We start from the raw sequence: 19,921 nt of genomic DNA on the forward strand, positions 1-19,921 counted from the left end.
ATGTATCTCTCTTACACACACATGAGATTAACAGCAAAGATAGCAATGTGGCAAAGCCTGGAAGATCCTCAACCCTTGTCCAATGTCCAATAAACTGGAGCACCGTAAAGTAAGGCATCCTGATTCTTGTGCTGTCAGATATTTTGTATATGAAGGTCCCTGGGATTTCAGTGGGCTGTGCTCAGTCAGTTCTTTGCGGTTGCCCTAATGGTCATGAGGTAGGCACTAGTTATTAGCTTTGGGTATGAGACAGTGAACTCCAAAGCAAGGACAGTTTGTGGGAGGAGTGGATATCATATGGTCTCTCTTTTATTTGCTGTCTGTTTACCATATGCCTATCAAACACAGAGAAATAAGAGAACTCCTAATGCACCTTGTGAATGGTCACAAAGCAGCAGTTTAGCTGCTAGAGGAAGTGCTTCTCATATCAAATAAGGAAGTGTGATCATCCCATCAAATATAGGAGAATATTATTGATGTGTATGAAAAAGAATGATGCAATGGAGTACGATATCCTGCCAGCTGTGGTTTAGAAATCTCCCATCTTGATTTGCATTGTGAAGCAGGAAAAACCATAATCAGTTCAGGGCTTGGAAGTGATGGAGAAGGAAGTAATTTAAAGTGTTCTTTCATATCCTTTCACATGAAGGCCTTGGAGGGATCAGTTCAGTTCTTCATTCAAAAAAGAGCTGTAACGTGACAGGCTGTATCCAGATGGTAGGTGTTTTTTTTTTTGAAGACAGGGCTGTGAGAATAGAGCACAAGTTATTTTCTTTTTTTATGATTTGATCTTTAAAGTGTAAGAATTTACTAAGGCAGGGAGGTTTCTCCCTTGTTTGGTAGTAGACAAGTTACACAGGCGCAACCGAACTCTGCTCCTGCACTTGCAAATGTGGTTGTGCAGAACCAACAGTTCCTGCACATTTAGTTCACTGCACTTTGTGGTTTTCCACATCTTCTGTTTGAGAGAGTTCTTCAATAATTCTGGGCCTTAGCTGTGCTCCGTGGTCAAGTGACAATAGTCTTCTGGGATGGCAGATAGTATGAAGCACTGATACAGCAACTGTTATCTACACAAAAGGCGTACAGCCACCCCTGAAAATATGTTATGCATTTTCAAGTGCACTGAATAAATATTCCAAAGAGAAAGGGCATATGTTATTGCAGTCCTGGGACAATAAGCAGAGTTATAAGATAAAATCTACCTGGTATTTATTCAGCTTTTCCGAATGAAGAGTATCATCACTCTGCAGCGCTGCATTATGCAGAGCCCTAATATCCCTTCTAGTCTCTGTCAAAATAAACCTCTGTGTCTAACTGTGTGCTCCAGATAAGGTCAAAATGTAATGTCACCAGTCAGCCCTGTGTGCACTGAAAATAAGCATTAAGATCTCTAGACACAGTTTTGTGAGATAACTTGAGTTTCACATTCTGATAGTCTCAAAAGCTTAAAAGTGCTGTGTTTTTCCTGCTCTTCTATAGCTTCTATCACTCTGGTAGCCACTAAGATGTGATTGAGTGCCTGGTAAATGCAGGTCAGCTGTGCTCATCGAGCTTGGGCAGGGCTGTCTCTGTGAAAGAGCACTTACAAACAGAGCCACTGAGGTTCCCAGCCCTGCAGGGCTCGTGTTTGTGAGCTTCTTATGGAGTAAGGGCCTCACTGCTACAAGAATTCTAGGTCCTTTCCTTGGAGTGAAGTGTTCACAGCTGGCAAGGAGGGCAACAGTTTTGGGGCAAAATCTCAGGGCAAGGAAGACAAGGGAGGGAGAAGCAAAGTTTCTAAGGTGATCTTGCAAATGGACTTACTCCTTTGACTTGTGCAAGTACTTCAAATTGTTAAAGAACATGAGTGATCATTCCCAAGTAAATATCCAGTTGCAGGTCACTGCAGCAGCTGTGTTTATAGGTAGTTGTACACCTATGCATTTTAAGCTTGCTTAGCAGAACCTCTGTGCAAAGACGCCAGTAAGCAAGTGGCAAGATAAAGAAGAAAACAACACAGATGACTGTTTCCCTCTCCTAATAAACCGAGCATCCTGTTAATGTTTAGAACTCTCAAAACTTGTATGATTTTACTATTGCAACAGAATGCTTGACTTCAAATTTGGATAAATTCTTAATGTTTTCTGAGTGTAATCCATGACATTTACTACAGGTCAAATGGCTAAGATGGATGTGAGAAGGTATTTAGTTTACCAGCATTTAAAGAAAGTCATTCACTGAAATACTGAAGCAGAATGCAGGAGCTTATTACACATGTCAAGGAAGAGGAAGCCGGGATGAGGTGATGCTACTGCCTTTATGCACAGCAACAGTGTAACTCAGAAATTAATCGTATGCACCACTTGCTTTTGAGTTTGGTGTCATATTAACCAATATGACCAAGTAAAAAACCCAAACCTGTAGTATTTTCTATAAATTCAGAAGGGACCCACAAGGATCACTGAGAACTTGAAGATGTTTATATGGGCCAAAACATTTTCCCCAGCGTATGATCAGGTGTCTTTTGTTATAGCATCAAGTATTTCTTAGTTCCACTGAAATCTGAGCTTCTGAAAGGAAGTGATTAGATGAAAAAGTAAACTAGTGATTCCAATGGATTTCTTGTGGAGGAGGGCGTACAGTCAAATGAATCATGGAGGGGAATTTTTTTAAATTGCAAACTGACCTTTGAAATGTCAGAATTTAGATGTTTCCTGTAATCAACGTTCTGTGATGAATGAGAACAGTAAATGTAAAGATCTTCAGTTCAAAAGTGTGTGTAATCGAAACCCAATGAGAGATCGATGCCCTTTTGGTGACCTTTTCTGAAAAGGCCAAATGACAACATTTATGGGAAGCTTTACTTGTGCTTGGAGGATGATAGCAAATGGATTTATTGCATTTTGGTGTCCCAGCTGTGGAGAAAATCCACGTCTGTATGTGTGAGTTTATGTGAGTACGGATGTATAGTATTCACATAATGGTCTACTTTTGTCACAGAAATTCAAGGGAAGATCTGAGGGTCCAACAAAATTCTTCTCTCTTTTGCATCATTGATCCTTAATGATTTCACGTGGGTATTATTGCTGTGTTCACACAGAGCAGGTTTGATGACTAGAAAGGCAAAAATGCCACTCACACATTGTTGTTCTGGTTCTGTACTTGCAGGAGGAAAAAAAAAAAGAGTATGAGAGAGCAAGGCTTGACTACATGGAAAGCAGATATGACTGGACATACAGACAGATCTGTAGTAAGGTAAACAGTTTTTGCTATAACATCCTGAAGTGTTGAACTGCATTTTAAGTTGCACGAAGGACGACCTCCGTAGGAGGAAGCAGCCATGTGTCTAAGGTGAAAAGCAAGCAAAATATCTGAGCTGAAGCAGCATACGCAGTGTGTCAGACTGTTGTCTTTCAAAGTAACGTGGAATGAATTACCTCCTTCCTAATATGTTTTAGTCTCAACTGTGAAATGAGCTTTCAGTAAATGACTCCTCTAGTAATAGCAGAGATGAGAATAGTAAATTAGGCCAATGGAAGTGAATGACTGCAACCAATTACTTGCTTAGTTTTGCTCTGTGTAAATTTTCAGTGCTGCACGCAATGCACCTTAGCTATAACAAGGAGATCTGGCATTTTAATTCACTACTCTTACAAAATGTTTGTAAACCTTTGAAAAATAACAAATGCCAGAACTTTGCATGCTCCAACATATCATTTAACCATAAAGATATAAATGCGTTAAGACTGCCTAATCTATCAGCGTTAAGTCTTTTAATAGGAACACAGGGTTTAACAATGATAACGGTGACACAGAGGTTGGCACCCTGCTTACACGTTAAAGCCCTGGTCTTGCTTGTCAAGTAAGCAGTAATAACTATAAATAATATTAAGTATTTATTTTTACTTTGCTTTCTCTAGTTGTTTCCATAAACAGATTGTCATCATTGTTTTCCTTTCACGAACAGAGCTCAAAATGCAGGTGCTGCCATCTTTCAGCTCTGTAGAAATAAACAATTGATGTTGTCACAACGTAGTCGCTCATTTAGGAAGTGCAGAGATCTGAACACAGGTGATGGCTGCTACTTTATATATATATTTATATATATAAAAATACAGTGTTTTCAGGAGATACCATGAGCTCTTCTGGGACAATTCCAGAAGTGTGACCCATACAAAAACTGTGCAAGAGAAAATACTTTGTGGCTCTTCAGTGGTTTTAACTAATGAGCACTGGACTCAGCTCTACTCTGAGCCCACTTCAGTGTTAGAGAACGCACCTTCCCATGAAAATGATCTATTGCAGTCTGGGATTGGCTATGTGTAGTGTAGCACAAATAGTTCAAATTTGCTTGAACTGGTTCTGACCTCAGATGAGATAGTCTATGAGACTGATATAATATAGATTCTTCCATGAGCAGAGTATGGTTGAAAAAATGCTTATGCAACTTCTTGTAGGTATGTTGGCACAGGGAGGAAGCGTGACCAATGTGAAGGGAAAACATCCAAACATAGCTGTGCTACAAATAGCTTTTACAAGTTTATAGCCATCTGTTTTCAGTCCAGGCTAGTATATGCATATGTTTTTTCCATATTTTCTTATGCATAAATGTCAAACCTGCTGGCTGAAAGGTTAGATTTTATTCATGTGAAAGTCAAGAAGAGCTTATCTGTGAATTGTTCTGACAAAACCATGAGGTTTCAGTCTGGCTGCTGGAAGGCAGCAACTCAGTCTGACAGAGCAGGTACCAAAGAGCAAAATGTAGCACAGCCAATACACTTCAGCATGCAGGGAGGTGCAGCTGTTATTCTAAGCTCAATTTCCATCTCTGAGTTGTCCATAAAGGCAATAGGGACTTTTCTTTTGCTTCTCAATATTGGAGGTGGGCCACATGGTGGGAAGGAGTGGATTGGGGCTGGGAGATCTGGGCACCTGCAAACACAATCAGTGACTTGTGGATGGAAATGCTATGCTGCAAAGCTCTGTGGAAGATTTATAATGGCTTCCTTCAAGTGCTCACATTTCAGACCTGGTGGCTGAGCATCTCAAGCAGATGTTTGGCTGCTCCTGTGATTTGAGACCGTGGTGGTGATAAACAGTCTGACATGAAATGAGCAGCAGTAGATTCAGTGACACAGTAACATATTATATGTGGGATGAGCAATTTGCTGAGGATTCAGAGCTAGAATTCTGACACTAAGATATCAATCACATGAGATTTGCATTGAGAGGTGTTTGCATTCTGCCTACAGATAAAAATCTTGTATGAATATCTTCAGAGAACTGCACATCAACCTGCTCTGCAACACAAATGTGAGTCAGGAGCTTTTCCGTTCTGCTTTGTCACAAAAGGGTAGATTTTGAATTGCATTTAACATGGACTAGTATAGACCTTATCCAGATATTCTTTATTCAAATACATGAAAATATATCTAAATCTCAGTGTGGGTACCTACACCAATAATTACAATGCTCTTCATAAAGAAGAATGAAGGAAAAAAAAAACCAAACAGTTAAAACAGCAGTTTGTTTAGATGTTCCATCTTTGAGACATAAAATTCCAAAGACCCAGTTAATCTTCAGGGACTGTAATGTTACTGTCACATAAAGAGCATCACATAAAATGGACAGTGATTCTGAACATACAGAAAAATTCAGTGCTTAGTCTATAGCCCTGTAGTAATCTGCTATCAGCGTGCAGATTGCTTGGTAAGATGAAATCTAATTGTTGCCTGCTGTTGTTCAGGGCTATTTTTGCTTGTTTATGTATTTTTTTTCCACTCTATGTTGTTGTAATTCATACCAATCTCTTAGCATTTTGAGTCATGCATTTTATTTATTTATTTAGCATACGTTAAAATTAATCTGACTTTCAGAAAAATGTTTTCATGAGGTCAACCCAGAGCCTTAAACATAAGTACCCCCTATCTGCCCGTTGGGTGGATGGAATTCCATTAATTGCTATTTACTAAGAAATTCTATGGATGACAACTTCTATGTTTGTTCATCACAATGTAGCACACAAGATCCAGAATCCACAAGCAGAAATCCACTGCATCAATGCTTGCCCTCATAATGTCACCTCATGGCATAATTTCTTAACATTGAGTAGGGTTGCAGTCAAAGCTGGACATATCTGAATCAGCTTTAGGTAGTTCGTTCCAGAGAATAAAGCTTAAATAGGGATCCATTGAGGTACAATGTAGGTCTCATTCTGGTTGCATTTAAATTGGCAGGAATTTTGCAATCAACTCTAATGAGATTTGGTTGCAGCGCTGTAATCCATTTCCTATGGACATTTCACTGAACTGAATTTCATGAGGCTCTGCTGTTTCATGGTAGATGCTGAAGACACATGCAGGATATTTTCTTCTTTCTTTGACTACAAGAGGTGCCTTGTCAGACAACTGGGTAACTCAGCGGTGCCAGACTTTATCAGTGTTAGGAATAGGAGGTGATCTTAGTTATTTCTACTGTGTGACACGTGACATTCCTCATTTGACTAAAAACTATGTGTGTGTATATATATGTGTATATATATATATATAGGCCAAAAAACTTCCTTTTTTTCTCTGTCAGAACCTTTCTGTGTTGTTACATGAAGCAGATGGTGCTTTCAGCAGCAGGTAGCTGTATTTTTGTCAGATGCCTACTCCCAAACTGGCTACTGCCCTTGAAAGCATTCCAGAATTTAGTTTTCAAATTAGGTTTCTTGGCTTCTTTGAATGTACAAAAAGCCACTTATTTACATTCCTTTGTGTGTCCATTCCTCTTGATTCCTCGAATCTGAACATGAAACACAAAGTACCCATAAACAAACAGCAACAATGTTCATCAGTACTGGCCTTTTATTATTTCTGGTGGAATTATGGAATATGGAATTAATAGCCTGACAATTCAGAGTGTGTTTAGAGGGGAGAAAATGCAACACAGAAAACATGAACTATTTCATGGGTAGGTCAAAACAGGCTTAAGAAAATATAACTCTTATAAAATTAGCATTACTGAGATCAATTATTTAATGACCAAGTTAAAAGGAGTTACTATTTAGGTAACTTTCTAGTCTGATCTAGTTCATAATTGAATGAGCTTTAAGTGCTGCAATTACTATTTGCAACTATACATGGGTTTTGTATTTATTTATGTATATTTTAATGTAATCTGTAGGTGGGCAACATCGCAATCAGTATAGAACTACAAAATAAACTTTTCTGGAGCAATGGGCTCATTGCCGAGTTCAGCTCACAAGATAAGTAGGTTTTTCTTAAGTTATTTTTTTCCACAGGAAAGGAGATAATGAAAGAGAAGAAGGTCAGGTGTGGGAGTAAAGGGGGGGAAGATATTTTAGTCTCTGAAAAGAAAGCTTCATGTGTTGGCACTAACCAATAGGTCACCATGGGATTAATGACCCCATGCATATAACTCTTTTGCTCTTTGATTGTGAAAATTCAGGTGTTTTAAAATTTAGTTTGTTAAACTATAAGAACATTAAAAGGAATGTAAATATTTGCTGAACTGGGAGTAGGGCTTTCTTTCACGTGTTATCTTTTGCCTGTCTGCTGCAGAACACACCAAAACTGAGAAACAGGTACAAAAAATGGAAGTCATTTGTAATGCTCTTTATAAAAACCTTGGGAAAGATTTGTCAGGTGCAGAGATATAGCAAGGGATGTTATACAGGTGTGCTGGGCACTGCATCTGCATGTGAAGGGAAATCCAGATGTTAGGCTACTGATATCCCTGCACAAAAATTGGGTAGGATGGGTTTTGAATTTCTTTCTTTTATTCTAGACTATTTGCGCTGAGAGCTAAGTGTTATTATTCTGTTCTACAGCACTGCAACTTTAAAAATTCCTCTTAGAATAATTGATTTTATATTTTATTGTTTTATATTTTACGTCTCTGCAAAGGATAAAATATTTGAAGCACAAAGCATTATTCCTAGATATCCAGCTGTGGAAAACAGAATCTGTTATTTTACTAGATTTGCTATAGAGTGCAATGTCATCCATACTGGACCAAAGATAATACAAAAGTTATTGTGAAAAAGATATAGTGGATTGAATTGACATAAAACCTTTTAGTTGTTATCCATTGTTGGATACTGGCAGTTAGAAAGCACTAGAAGGACCTAACAAGGTCTCAGCTGAAGAATACCAGCAAGGCAGCTGTTCAAGAAAAATGTCCTGTGAAGGAAAGGATGTAAATGGAAAGGAGAGAATATTATTTTATTTGATAAACTATCCCAGAGTACACACAGTGTAAGGCTTTCTGAAAGCTACAGCAATTTGAAACTCGGCTGTGAAGAAATCTGAGTGAAAAAAATCTCTATATAGACCAGGGATACTAGACTGAAGAATATATTTACCTTCTTTTCTTCCACCTAGTTCAACATGGTAGATTGTGAAAGTCAAGAGCACGCTGTGATTTACTTAATGCAAAGAATTCTGCTCCTTTAATTGGCCTTTGAGCACATGTTGTTTCCAATTGTCCTGATTACTCTGCATTCTCACATGGGATGAATGAATGTGTAACTTACTTGGATTCTGCCACTTCTGTGCCATCTTCAGAGGACTTTAAATTGACTCCTTGGACAAAGCCACTCGTAAATCCTTGTCATATCTTCAGGTGAACATACTTTATCTCCTTTTTGTTGTTCTTCTTTTAATCTGTTTTAGAGCTCTGACACACTAAGAATCTTTATCTGTTCTTGCGCACAGGCGGTGGTGGATGAAGGGAGATTTTTTGCAGCCTTCAATTCCACCCACTTCTGTTGTCTCTTTAAGACCCCAAGGAATATTTAATTTGATTCTCTTTTCTACGTATCACGATCATTATCTTGACTTCACCCCACTAATGACTACTGTACATCTCTATTGTATTTTATAGCCTGAAAACGAAACATAGTAAAAATTGTGGACCTGCTCACAAATGTGCACACAGTGTAAGGGGAATTATTTTCAGTGGATTTAGAATTAGGTAGAAATAGCTTTTCAACCAAAAAAAAAAAATTAAAAAATTAAAAAAATTTTAGAAGAGGAAAGAAAGGAAAAGAAGTAGCTTGGTTTCATGAAAAAGTTCTAGTGTTATTTTCTGGATTAGTCCTGAAGTCCTTTGTTTCCAGTAAATCCCTGGAGGCTGGAGAACTAACAGAGCTTTGGATTAGCAGTCTGAAACTAATGACATTAAATCAATTGCTACAAGAATATATTTAGGCTGAACATTAATAATATGGCAGGCTTGGTGGCATAATGATGGAACACTGGCCCGGGACTTGGGGAGATCTGGACTGTGTTCTTGGCTCAGCCCGTATCTTGCTGAGTGACCTTAGGAAAGTCACTTTATCTACTTTTGCCTTATTAAAAAGTTCAATGTGGAAAGTGCTTTGAACTCCCCTGATGTCAAGTGTTATATCATTGCCATATATATTATGACCACGCAAGCAAAATCTATTAAATGTTGAGCAGAGTAAATGTGGTGAGTGCCTGTGGTCAAACAAGCAAGCAAAGAAACAAAACCAGCTTTATTAAAAATACTTTAGAGTCCTGTCAAGTCTTCATTTCTACGAGAAACGGAAGGAATATGAACATACACAAAGGTCTTTTGCATCTTAGAAACAGCCCTTTATGCTGCTAAAAGCAGTTTGATATTGATATATTGTACAAAGGTAAAGGATGTGTCAAGTGGGATGCTGCAGGAGTTCATCCTGGTTATTGTAGTAGTCAGTGTTTTCCTTAGGGCACAGAATAAGGCATCAGGAAGGGAATATGGAGAATACTGGTATGTTTAGGCTGGAATTCTATTGACATGTAACTATGAGAAAGCTGAAATACTTAATGCCACTTCTATTCTACTTTGGATCAGAATTGGAGGGCCAACTAAATATTACTGGTGGCAAAGAGGCAAGATTTGGGGCTACAGTGAGGGAAAGACTCATCAGGGAGAACTGAGCAAAGTTCAGTTTTTGAAATTGGATGGAGTTGGTCTCTCCTTAATGGGAAGCCCAAAGAACAAGGGGAAACAAATGGAGCAATTAAAGGTCATTTTTGAGAACATGCAGAGGATTTCCAGAGCCTAAAGAAGGGCAAATACAATCCTTATCATTAAAAACATAAAAACAAACAAACGAACAAGCAAGTCAAACTAACCAACCACCCAAAAATAAATAACAGAAGGATCAGAGAAATAAAAGACCATCTCATCTTCAAGATAACAGTACTGAAGAAACATCAAAGCAAGCTGGGAAAAAATGTGTCTGTAATTGAAGTACCCCAAGGTTGGTACAAAGCTTTGTGGAAAACCGTTTTAATAGATGTTATTAATGATTTACTCCCAAACTCTCACATAGGATCATGTTTGCTCTGATTGTAGCAGTACTCAGTATTTTCATCAATAATTTGGATAATAAAAAAAAGGTTGCTTATTGAACATGCAGACATAACCAGCCTAGGGAGCTTCAGGCTCGTAGGAAAAAAAAGAAAAAAAAATATTTCCAGAACCTGATAATATAGAAAAACAGCTTGAATTATAGAGTTCAATTGCATGAGAGCAAATACAGGGCACTAAATTTGTGCGGCTTCAGATCAGATGAGGATCTGTGGGATGATCTGGCTTCTTAGCATCAGTCAGCTGCAAAATGTGAGCACCCACATTTCTGGGTTCTGCAAAATGTGAGCACCCACTGGATGTACAGAAAGAAACCAGCTGGATGAGTCAAAGAGTCCAGGTTGACTCCCATGTACTTTTTCAGCACTACATTTCATGGAGGATGAGATAGGAGAATAGCCAAAGGCAGGCAGTAAGGATGGCTGTAGTGGTGAGGAGTTAGGGAACTGGCATTATTTCATCTGAAGAGAAAAGAAGACAAAGGTGTGATGGGATAATTGCCTTCAAATTCATCCAACACTGTAGCAAAGATGGGGATTAATTTTTCTTTGTGTCCAAGTGAATGAGACATCAGATAATGAGCTAAATACGAAGCAACTGATTTAGGTTAGATATGAAATTCCTGACAGTACGGGCAGCCCAGTGTGAGAACAGATTCTGTGCTCTCCCCAGGCAATCTCTGCAACTGGAAATTATTAATAGCAGATGAAACTAACTGAGTCCGAGAGAGGAGTGCTGTATTGACTGAGCCCTAAAGCAACCATTCTGCAAACATCTTGCTGCTCTTTGTGAAGGCCAGGCTAGAAGTTGGAATGGTTACCCGGAATAGGTTGGTGCTTAAGGCTTTCATTCCAGTGTTGTTTTTTGGTTTTTCTTCTGGCGCATGTTCTATCTTCTGTTGCTACCACAGTGTAATTTATATACAGCTAGTCTATGATAGTTTCATTAGAAGGGCAATGTAAATAAAAGTGGAGAGAAAAATATATTAATGTTTGTAAAGTACTTTATGAGGCCCAGCTGAAAGGCAGTATATAAGCACCAACATTATTATGGGAAATCGATGAATAAAGTAATAAACTGAATTGAATAAGAAATGAAACAAAACCCCAAAAAGTGCTATACTCTGCACATAAAACCCATAAACTATATATTAAACTTAAATAATACCCTTTTTAAGACTTTTTTTTTTTTTTTTAAATTAGGGCTTTCTCATTTTCCAAAGTTCAAACAATTAATCACAAGCCTATATAATCAAAAGTAAAGTTTATTTCTTATTCCCTATTCATATTGCAGTCCTAGCATTTGAGATGATTACATACTATATATAAACACATACCTACTATGTAATCATTTAAAGTGCTGGGAGCAGTGTATAGGTAGTTCAAAATGAGCACCAAACATCAATAGCATCCCTGTGCACAGCACATTATGAGAGCGAGTTTAATCTGTCCCTGAAATGAATTTGACTTGTTCATTAGTTAGATGAAGAAAACTGATTGCAGTGAACTATTTTCTTTTACATCAAAGAAGGGATAATCTTGTCACGAAGGTTTTTTTTTTCTTAAAGGGAAAAATATGTTTGGAAGACTGGCAGTGTTTTTAGAGTCATAACCGATCAATCCTGGATTCTATGGCATTATTTTTATTGATTTTACTTAATCATTTAATTTTAAGATGACCCACTCTGCTTTAAATACATACGAGTTTCCTATTTCTTATATGATAATTGCTTCTTTGGTACTAGTCCAGCACTCTTTGTATAGTTAGAAAAAAAAAAAAAAAAGAAGATGCAGAAGCATCAAATGAAGAATGGTTTGAATTGGAAAACTAATGAATATTTCAGGTAAGGGAGCTTGAAGGAAAAAGTTAAGGACCGTAGCTCAAAAGGGGCAAATCCCTTAATCACTAAGAAGACAGTCTGATAGTCAACGTTTGCTTGTTCATTAGTGTTAACAGACAAAGTGAAAATACATAAGTAATAAATAAAAATCCCCTGAACAGCATGTTTTTCTCTTTTATAACCAGGTTATTCAAATTCACACTTGCTAAAACACTGGAAACAGTTCCAGCAGCAGCAGCACCTTGAGAATGACATCAGGAGGAGGTCAGAGAGGTAGTTTTATGAAGTGTATTAATTAGATGTAATGATGTATTCTACATTTACATGTCCTTTCATCTTAGGTTTTTGAAGCAATTTATAAAGATTGTTGCACTGCAAAAAGAAAAACAGTCATTGCATAAAACTATCAGGAATACTGAAGTATTACTGACTTGCTGTAATAACTAGGCATCAAAATGTCCAAGTCGCCATAGAAATATCTTAATTTAAATGCATTTAGTAGCATCTAGGTGCTTTCAATTTGTCCCAGTTCTCTTTATAATATAAAAAACTATACAAACGGAGCCAGAACCTGTTCTCTCATCCAACTAGGAGCTGTTCTAACAACTTATTTGCTGCTCAAGGAGCCGGTGACTACCATGAGAGATCTCTTCTCTGGGCTGAACAGACCAAGTGATCTCAGCTTCTTCTCACACCCTTTGTCTTCCAGACCCTCCCCCATCTTTGTAGGCTCCACCAGCTGCTCTCTGACAGTTTTATGTCCTACATTGAGGCACCCAACCTAAACTCGGTGCTGGAAGTGGGGCCACACCAGGCTGAGCAGCCACCAGCAGCGCTGGGCCTGCTGTGCCCTAGGGTCCGGTTGGCCCTTCAGGCTCCAGGGCATGGTGCTGCCTCAGATTCAATTTGCAGGCAGACAGAAACCCCAGCTCCTTTACCTGGGGCTGTGCTCCAGCCTCCCGTCCCCCAGACTGTACCCAGAACCAGGGCTGCCCCATCCCAGGTGCAGAACCAGCGCCTGCTTTTCTTCATGCACATGGAAACAACCCTCGAGTTTGTTAGATCCAGGCATGAGGCCTCTCTGTCCTCAGGAGAGTCAACACTACTCCCAGTGTAGCATCATCCACAAATGTAACATAACGTACAGATCTTTATTGGTGTCATCGATGAAAACATTCAAGAGAACTGATTTGAAAACAGGACCCTGCAAAATCCCACTGAGTGGCAGCTAGGGCAACTCTCAGCCCAAAGCCTCCCATTGCCCGGCACAGCCATATTTTGGTCATGGTGGGACATTCTTATGGTCACAGTGTCATGCCATACTGATGTCACGAGGCACCTCCCTGACAACCAGCTGTGTGGACAGTGCCCGTTAACAGACCCTCAGTCTGTGAGCGACTTGCATCTTGTGGCCTCCTGACCCAAGAAGCAATTTATAAAGCGCTCCTTTTCTCTCCTTCCCTCCCACCTTTCTGGAGGAGGATGGCGGCTCCTCCTCCTCTAAAGAAGCTCAAGCTTCAAAGGAGCAGCAGCCAGGTTGAGCCGATGGAAATTGATCCACCTGAAGACGGCATTTCGCCCATGGAGGTGGATCCGCCTCCAGAGGCAGAGCCGATGGAGGTGGATCCGCCTCCATCAGGCCTGCGCCAACGCTATAACATCACGCTTCCCCAGAGAAGTCGCTTTGTGCGATGGAGGCGCACCAGGGGCTCTCAATTTCCATTTTGGCGTTGAAATGTCACCATCCGCCAGAGAGCCCCTGGGACGGCTGCTGCTCCACACCCCCTTCTTTCCCGATTTCCCATCTTTCCCCAGCACCTCTCCCTTCTTCTTTCCCAAACTCTGAGGAAAAGGAGAGGACTTGGACTGGTGTCCACTGTGTTGTGCTGGGGCAACAGAAGGAGCCTGGCAGACTGCCCCGAGTTCCCTGCACCCTCCAGGTGAGCCCTAAACAAGGTGGGACTGGTACTGGTGTCCATTAAGCTGCTCAGCTGTGGAAACAGGAGTCCAGTGGATAACCCTGAGTGCTGTGCCACCTCCAGGTGAGCCCTGAAGAAAGCAGGACTGGGACCAGTGTCCATTGAGCTGCTGTGGCTGGGATAAAGGAAGGAGTCCAGGCCTCAAGATCCTTGCATCCTCCAGATGCATCCTGAGGAAGAGGACAGGACTGAGAATGGTGTTCACTGAACTGCTGTGCTGGGGCAAGAGAAGTCCAGCGGATGGCCCTGAGCTCCCTGCTGCCTCCAGGTGAGTCCTAAGGAAGAGGGTAGGACTGAGGCTGGTGTCCGCTGAGACGCTGTGCTGGGACAACAGGAGGTGTCCAGCAAACAGCCCCAATCTCCTTGCCTCCTATAGGTGATGCCTAAAGAAGAGGGCAGGACTAGAACTGGTGTCAACTGAACTGCTGTGTGGACAGCCCCGAGCTCCCTGCAGCCTCCAGGCAGTGTCATGAGAAGCTACAGGGCAAGCTGTGCCTTTGGAGAAGCAGAAGACTTTGGTTTGGATGGGAAGAAGGGCTCGAGTTCAGCATGAAGGTCCATTCCAGTTGCTCCGTTTGGACTCTTTTCAAAGTCAGGACAATAAACAGTTGAAAAGGACAATACAGTTTAAAAGGAGCATAATGATAAGTTATGTACCAGTAAGTGCCTCTCCATCTTCAGTACTTCAGGGTCTGTCCTGGGAAACCTGTGTCCCCTCCTGGACTCCCCATTGGGAACAGCTTTGCCCCACATTGTGAGGCCCAGCCCAGGCCTGCACCCGCTGCTGCCAGCCCTGTCTGCCCCTGGACAGGCGGTGCCTGACAGCTCCGTGCTCAGCACTGCTGCACGGGCTCCAGAACTTGTTTGCATGACAGCAGCGTGGGGTGCATGAAAAAAGGCATTTTCGCACACATCCCAACAATTTCACCTCTCACAGCAAATTTAAATAAAACAATGCTGGATTTCCTACAGCAAAAGTTCTCCCTTCACAGCCAGGAACTGCCAGTGGATGCTAAATGATGAAGAGCATCACCCCCTTCAGAAAATAAGAGTAATGGTCCAAAGAAAGAGCACCTTCAGACACAAACACACCAGAGGCCCAAACCTCCCAAGCTTTCTGACTCCGATACAACTACCATCAATGAGGTTTCCAAAGGCTTCACACACTCCTTGACACCTTTCATGTGCCATTCACTCCCGAAAGAGGCTAAAATACCCCACTACGATTCCAGCCAGACCAAAATTGCACAAATGCTCAAATTAAGGTCAGTTTGTCATTAACAGGTCTGCCAATCAACCCTTTTCATTACCCAAATCAGCAGCATGAATTATGAAAAGAAGGTATGTGAAGCAGTCGGGATAACATCTTACAGGGAAGATGAAAAGTAGAGTATCTATAATTCCAGCGTCTTTAACTATTAGGACAGAAACCATGTAAAAAAAAGTATCATTATCTGTCCAGACTGTATTCCCAGAGCTTGCAATCACAGACGTACCTTTGTACCAAGGTCCAGCAAACTTGTCAGTGCATATACCTGACCCCAAACCACCCAGGGCATAGGCAGAACATATCACGACCGGATAGCTGATCTTCTCAGCTGTCTCCAAAACATCACAAGCAAGCTGCCCCTAGACAAATTGAAAAGAGTGGAATCGACTATTTACTGTGTTCTAAAAGATGATAATAAGAAGAATTTTAAAAATCTGTTTATCTATATGTATATTTTAGAAAAGAGGAACGTGGGCTTAGGATGGTGACTTCTGCCTTTAACAGCGTGGGCTTCCCTGCTGACTCCCGTATCCTTACCAAACAGCATCTAGGTGCTTTCAATTTGTCCCAGTTCTCGTTATAATATATAAAACTATACAAACGGAGCCAGAACCTGTTCTCTCATCCAACTAGGAGCTGTTCTAACAACTTATTTGCTGCTCAAGGAGCAGGTGACTACCATGAGAGATCTCTTCTCTGGGCTGAACAGACCAAGTGATCTCAGCTTCTTCTCACACCCTTTGTCTTCCAGACCCTCCCCCATCTTTGTAGGCTCCACCAGCTGCTCTCTGACAATTTTATGTCCTATCCTGAGGCATCCAACCTAAACTCGGTGCTGGAAGTGGGGCCACACCAGGCTGAGCAGCCACCAGCAGCGCTGGGCCTGCTGTGTCCCAGGGTCCGGTTGGCCCTTCAGGCTCCAGGGCACGGTGCTGCCTCAGATTCAACTTGCAGGCAGCCAGAAACCCCAGCTCCTTTACCTGGGGCTGTGCTCCGGCCTCCTGTCCCCCAGACTGTACCCAGAGCCAGAGCTGCCCCATCCCAGGTGCAGAACCAGCGCCTGCTTTTCTTCATGCACATGGAAACAGCCCTCGAGTTTGTCAGATCCAGGCATGAGGCCTCTCTACCCTCAGGAGAGTCAACACTACTCCCAGTGTAGCATCATCCACAAATGTAACATAACGTACAGATCTTTATTGGTGTCATCGATGAAAACATTCAAGAGAACTGATTTGAAAACAGGACCCTGCAAAATCCCACTGAGTGGCAGCTAGGGCAACTCTCAGCCCAAAGCCTCCCATTGCCCGGCACAGACATGTTTTGGTCATGGTGGGACATTCTTATGGTCCCCGTGCCATGCCATACTGATGTCACGAGGCACCTCCCTGACAACCAGCTGTGTTTACAGTGCCCGTTAACAGACCCTCAGTCTGTGAGCGACCTGCATCTTGTGGCCTCCTGACCCAAGAAGCGATTTATCCAGTGCTCCTTTTCTCTCCTTCCCTCCCACCTTTCTGGAGGAGGATGGCGGCTCCTCCTCCTCTAAAGAAGCTTAAGCTTCAAAGGAGCAGCAGCCAGATTGAGCCGATGGAAATTGATCCACCTGAAGACGGCATTTCGCCCATGGAGGTGGATCCGCCTCCGGAGGAAGAGCCGATGGAGGTGGATCCGCCTCCATCAGGCCGGGGCCAACGCTGTAACATCACGCTTCCCCGGAGAAGTCGCTTTGTGCGATGGAGGCGCACCAGGGGCTCTCGATTTCCATTTCGGCGTTGAAATGTCACCATCCGCCAGAGAGCCCCTGGGACGGCTGCTGCTCCACACCCCCTTCTTTCCCGATTTCCCATCTTTCCCCAGCACCTCTCCCTTCTTCTTTCCCAAACTCTGAGGAAAAGGAGAGGACTTGGACTGGTGTCCACTGGGTTGTGCTGGGGCAACAGAAGGAGCCTGGCAGACTGCCCCGAGTTCCCTGCACCCTCCAGGTGAGCCCTAAACAAGGTGGGACTGGTACTGGTGTCCATTAAGCTGCTCAGCTGTGGAAACAGGAGTCCAGTGGATAACCCTGAGTGCTGTGCCACCTCCAGGTGAGCCCTGAAGAAAGCAGGACTGGGACCAGTGTCCATTGAGCTGCTGTGGCTGGGATAAAGGAAGGAGTCCAGGCCTCAAGATCCTTGCATCCTCCAGAAGCATCCTGAGGAAGAGGACAGGACTGAGAATGGTGTTCACTGAACTGCTGTGCTGGGGCAAGAGAAGTCCAGCGGATGGCCCTGAGCTCCCTGCTGCCTCCAGGTGAGTCCTAAGGAAGAGGGTAGGACTGAGGCTGGTGTCCGCTGAGACGCTGTGCTGGGACAACAGGAGGTGTCCAGCAAACAGCCCCAATCTCCTTGCCTCCTATAGGTGATGCCTAAAGAAGAGGGCAGGACTAGGACTGGTGTCCACTGAACTGCTGTGTGGACAGCCCCGAGCTCCCTGCAGCCTCCAGGCAGTGTCATGAGAAGCTACAGGGCAAGCTGTGCCTTTGGAGAAGCAGAAGACTTTGGTTTGGATGGGAAGAAGGGCTCGAGTTCAGCATGAAGGTCCATTCCAGTTGCTCCGTTTGGACTCTTTTCAAAGTCAGGACAATAAACAGTTGAAAAGGACAATACAGTTTAAAAGGAGCATAATGATAAGTTATGTACCAGTAAGTGCCTCTCCATCTTCAGTACTTCAGGGTCTGTCCTGGGAAACCTGTGTCCCCTCCTGGACTCCCCATTGGGAACAGCTTTGCCCCACATTGTGAGGCCCAGCCCAGGCCTGCACCCGCTGCTGCCAGCCCTGTCTGCCCCTGGACAGGCGGTGCCTGACAGCTCCGTGCTCAGCACTGCTGCACGGGCTCCAGAACTTGTTTGCATGACAGCAGCGTGGGGTGCATGAAAAAAGGCATTTTCGCACACATCCCAACAATTTCACCTCTCACAGCAAATTTAAATAAAACAATGCTGGATTTCCTACAGCAAAAGTTCTCCCTTCACAGCCAGGAACTGCCAGTGGATGCTAAATGATGAAGAGCATCACCCCCTTCAGAAAATAAGAGTAATGGTCCAAAGAAAGAGCACCTTCAGACACAAACACACCAGAGGCCCAAACCTCCCAAGCTTTCTGACTCCGATACAACTACCATCAATGAGGTTTCCAAAGGCTTCACACACTCCTTGACACCTTTCATGTGCCATTCACTCCCGAAAGAGGCTAAAATACCCCACTACGATTCCAGCCAGACCAAAATTGCACAAATGTTTAAATTAAAGTCAGTTTGTCATTAACAGGTCTGCCAATCTACCCTTTTCATTACCCAAATCAGCAGCATGAATTATGAAAAGAAGGTATGTGAAGCAGTCAGGATAACATCTTACAGGGAAGATGAAAAGTAGAGTATGTATGAATATAATTCCAGTGTCTTTAACTATTAGGACAGAAACCATGTAAAAAAAAAAGGGTCCCACATGGATCACCGAATCCAACTCATCACTCCACACAGGATGACCCAAATCCAAACCCTATGTAAGAGAATGCTGTCCAAACACTGCCTGAGCTCCAGCAGCTCAGGTCCAGACCTGCTGCCCAGAGGAGCTGCTCCATGCCCTCTGGTGCAGAGCCTTTTGCTCACATTCACTTGACCCTCCCCTGATGCAGCTCCATGCCCTTCCCTCGGGTCCTTTCACTATCACCAGAGAGCAGAGGTCATAACTGCCCCTCTGCTCCTAAGGAGGAGCTGGAGGCCACCATGAGGTCTACCCCCATCCTACTCTTCTCTGGGCTGAACAGACCAAGGGACCTCAGCAGCTCCCCACACCCCATGCCCTCCAGAGCCTCCCCCAACTTCGTAGGCTCCACCAGCTGCTCTCTGATGGTTCTATGTCCCAAATTGAGGCACCCAACCTAAACTCGGTGCTGGAGGTGGGGCCACACCAGGCTGAGCAGCCACCAGCAGCGCTGGGCCTGCTGTGTCCCAGGGTCCGGTTGGCCCTTCAGGCTCCAGGGCACGGTGCTGCCTCAGATTCAACTTGCAGGCAGACAGAAACCCCAGCTCCTTTACCTGGGGCTGTGCTCCGGCCTCCTGTCCCCCAGACTGTACCCAGAGCCAGGGCTGCCCCATCCCAGGTGCAGAACCAGCGCCTGCTTTTCTTCATGCACATGGAAACAACCCTCGAGTTTGTTAGATCCAGGCACAAGGCCTCTCTATCCTCAGGAGAGTTAACACTACTCCCAGTGTAGCATCATCCACAAATGTAACATAACGTACAGATCTTTATTGGTGTCATCGATGAAAACATTCAAGAGAACTGATTTGAAAACAGGACCCTGCAAAATCCCACTGAGTGGCAGCTAGGGCAACTCTCAGCCCAAAGCCTCCCATTGCCCGGCACAGCCATATTTTGGTCATGGTGGGACATTCTTATGGTCCCCGTGCCATGCCATACTGAT

General features: G+C 43.0%; 3 long non-coding RNA genes across 3 annotated transcripts; all 3 read left to right on the forward strand.

The window, feature by feature from the left end:
- Positions 1 to 3,147: 3,147 nt before the first annotated feature.
- LOC146760132 (uncharacterized) lies at positions 3,148 to 12,531 on the forward strand. The gene is made up of 5 exons (XR_014948391.1): positions 3,148 to 3,237; positions 5,235 to 5,295; positions 8,370 to 8,610; positions 11,041 to 11,197; positions 12,394 to 12,531. It is a non-coding gene; the product is annotated as an uncharacterized LOC146760132 (long non-coding RNA).
- A 1,719-nt stretch (positions 12,532 to 14,250) lies between these two features.
- On the forward strand, positions 14,251 to 15,156 carry LOC146760133 (uncharacterized). Its single transcript, XR_014948392.1, has 2 exons — positions 14,251 to 14,455; positions 14,564 to 15,156. It is a non-coding gene; the product is annotated as an uncharacterized LOC146760133 (long non-coding RNA).
- A 2,385-nt stretch (positions 15,157 to 17,541) lies between these two features.
- Positions 17,542 to 18,444, forward strand: LOC146760134 (uncharacterized). Its single transcript, XR_014948394.1, has 2 exons — positions 17,542 to 17,746; positions 17,855 to 18,444. It is a non-coding gene; the product is annotated as an uncharacterized LOC146760134 (long non-coding RNA).
- The last annotated feature ends 1,477 nt before the right edge of the window (positions 18,445 to 19,921 follow it).

This window comes from Coturnix japonica, chromosome 7 (assembly GCF_054131305.1).
Source record: "Coturnix japonica strain WE chromosome 7, WE-NBRP24, whole genome shotgun sequence".
Taxonomy (NCBI): Eukaryota; Metazoa; Chordata; class Aves; order Galliformes; family Phasianidae; genus Coturnix; species Coturnix japonica.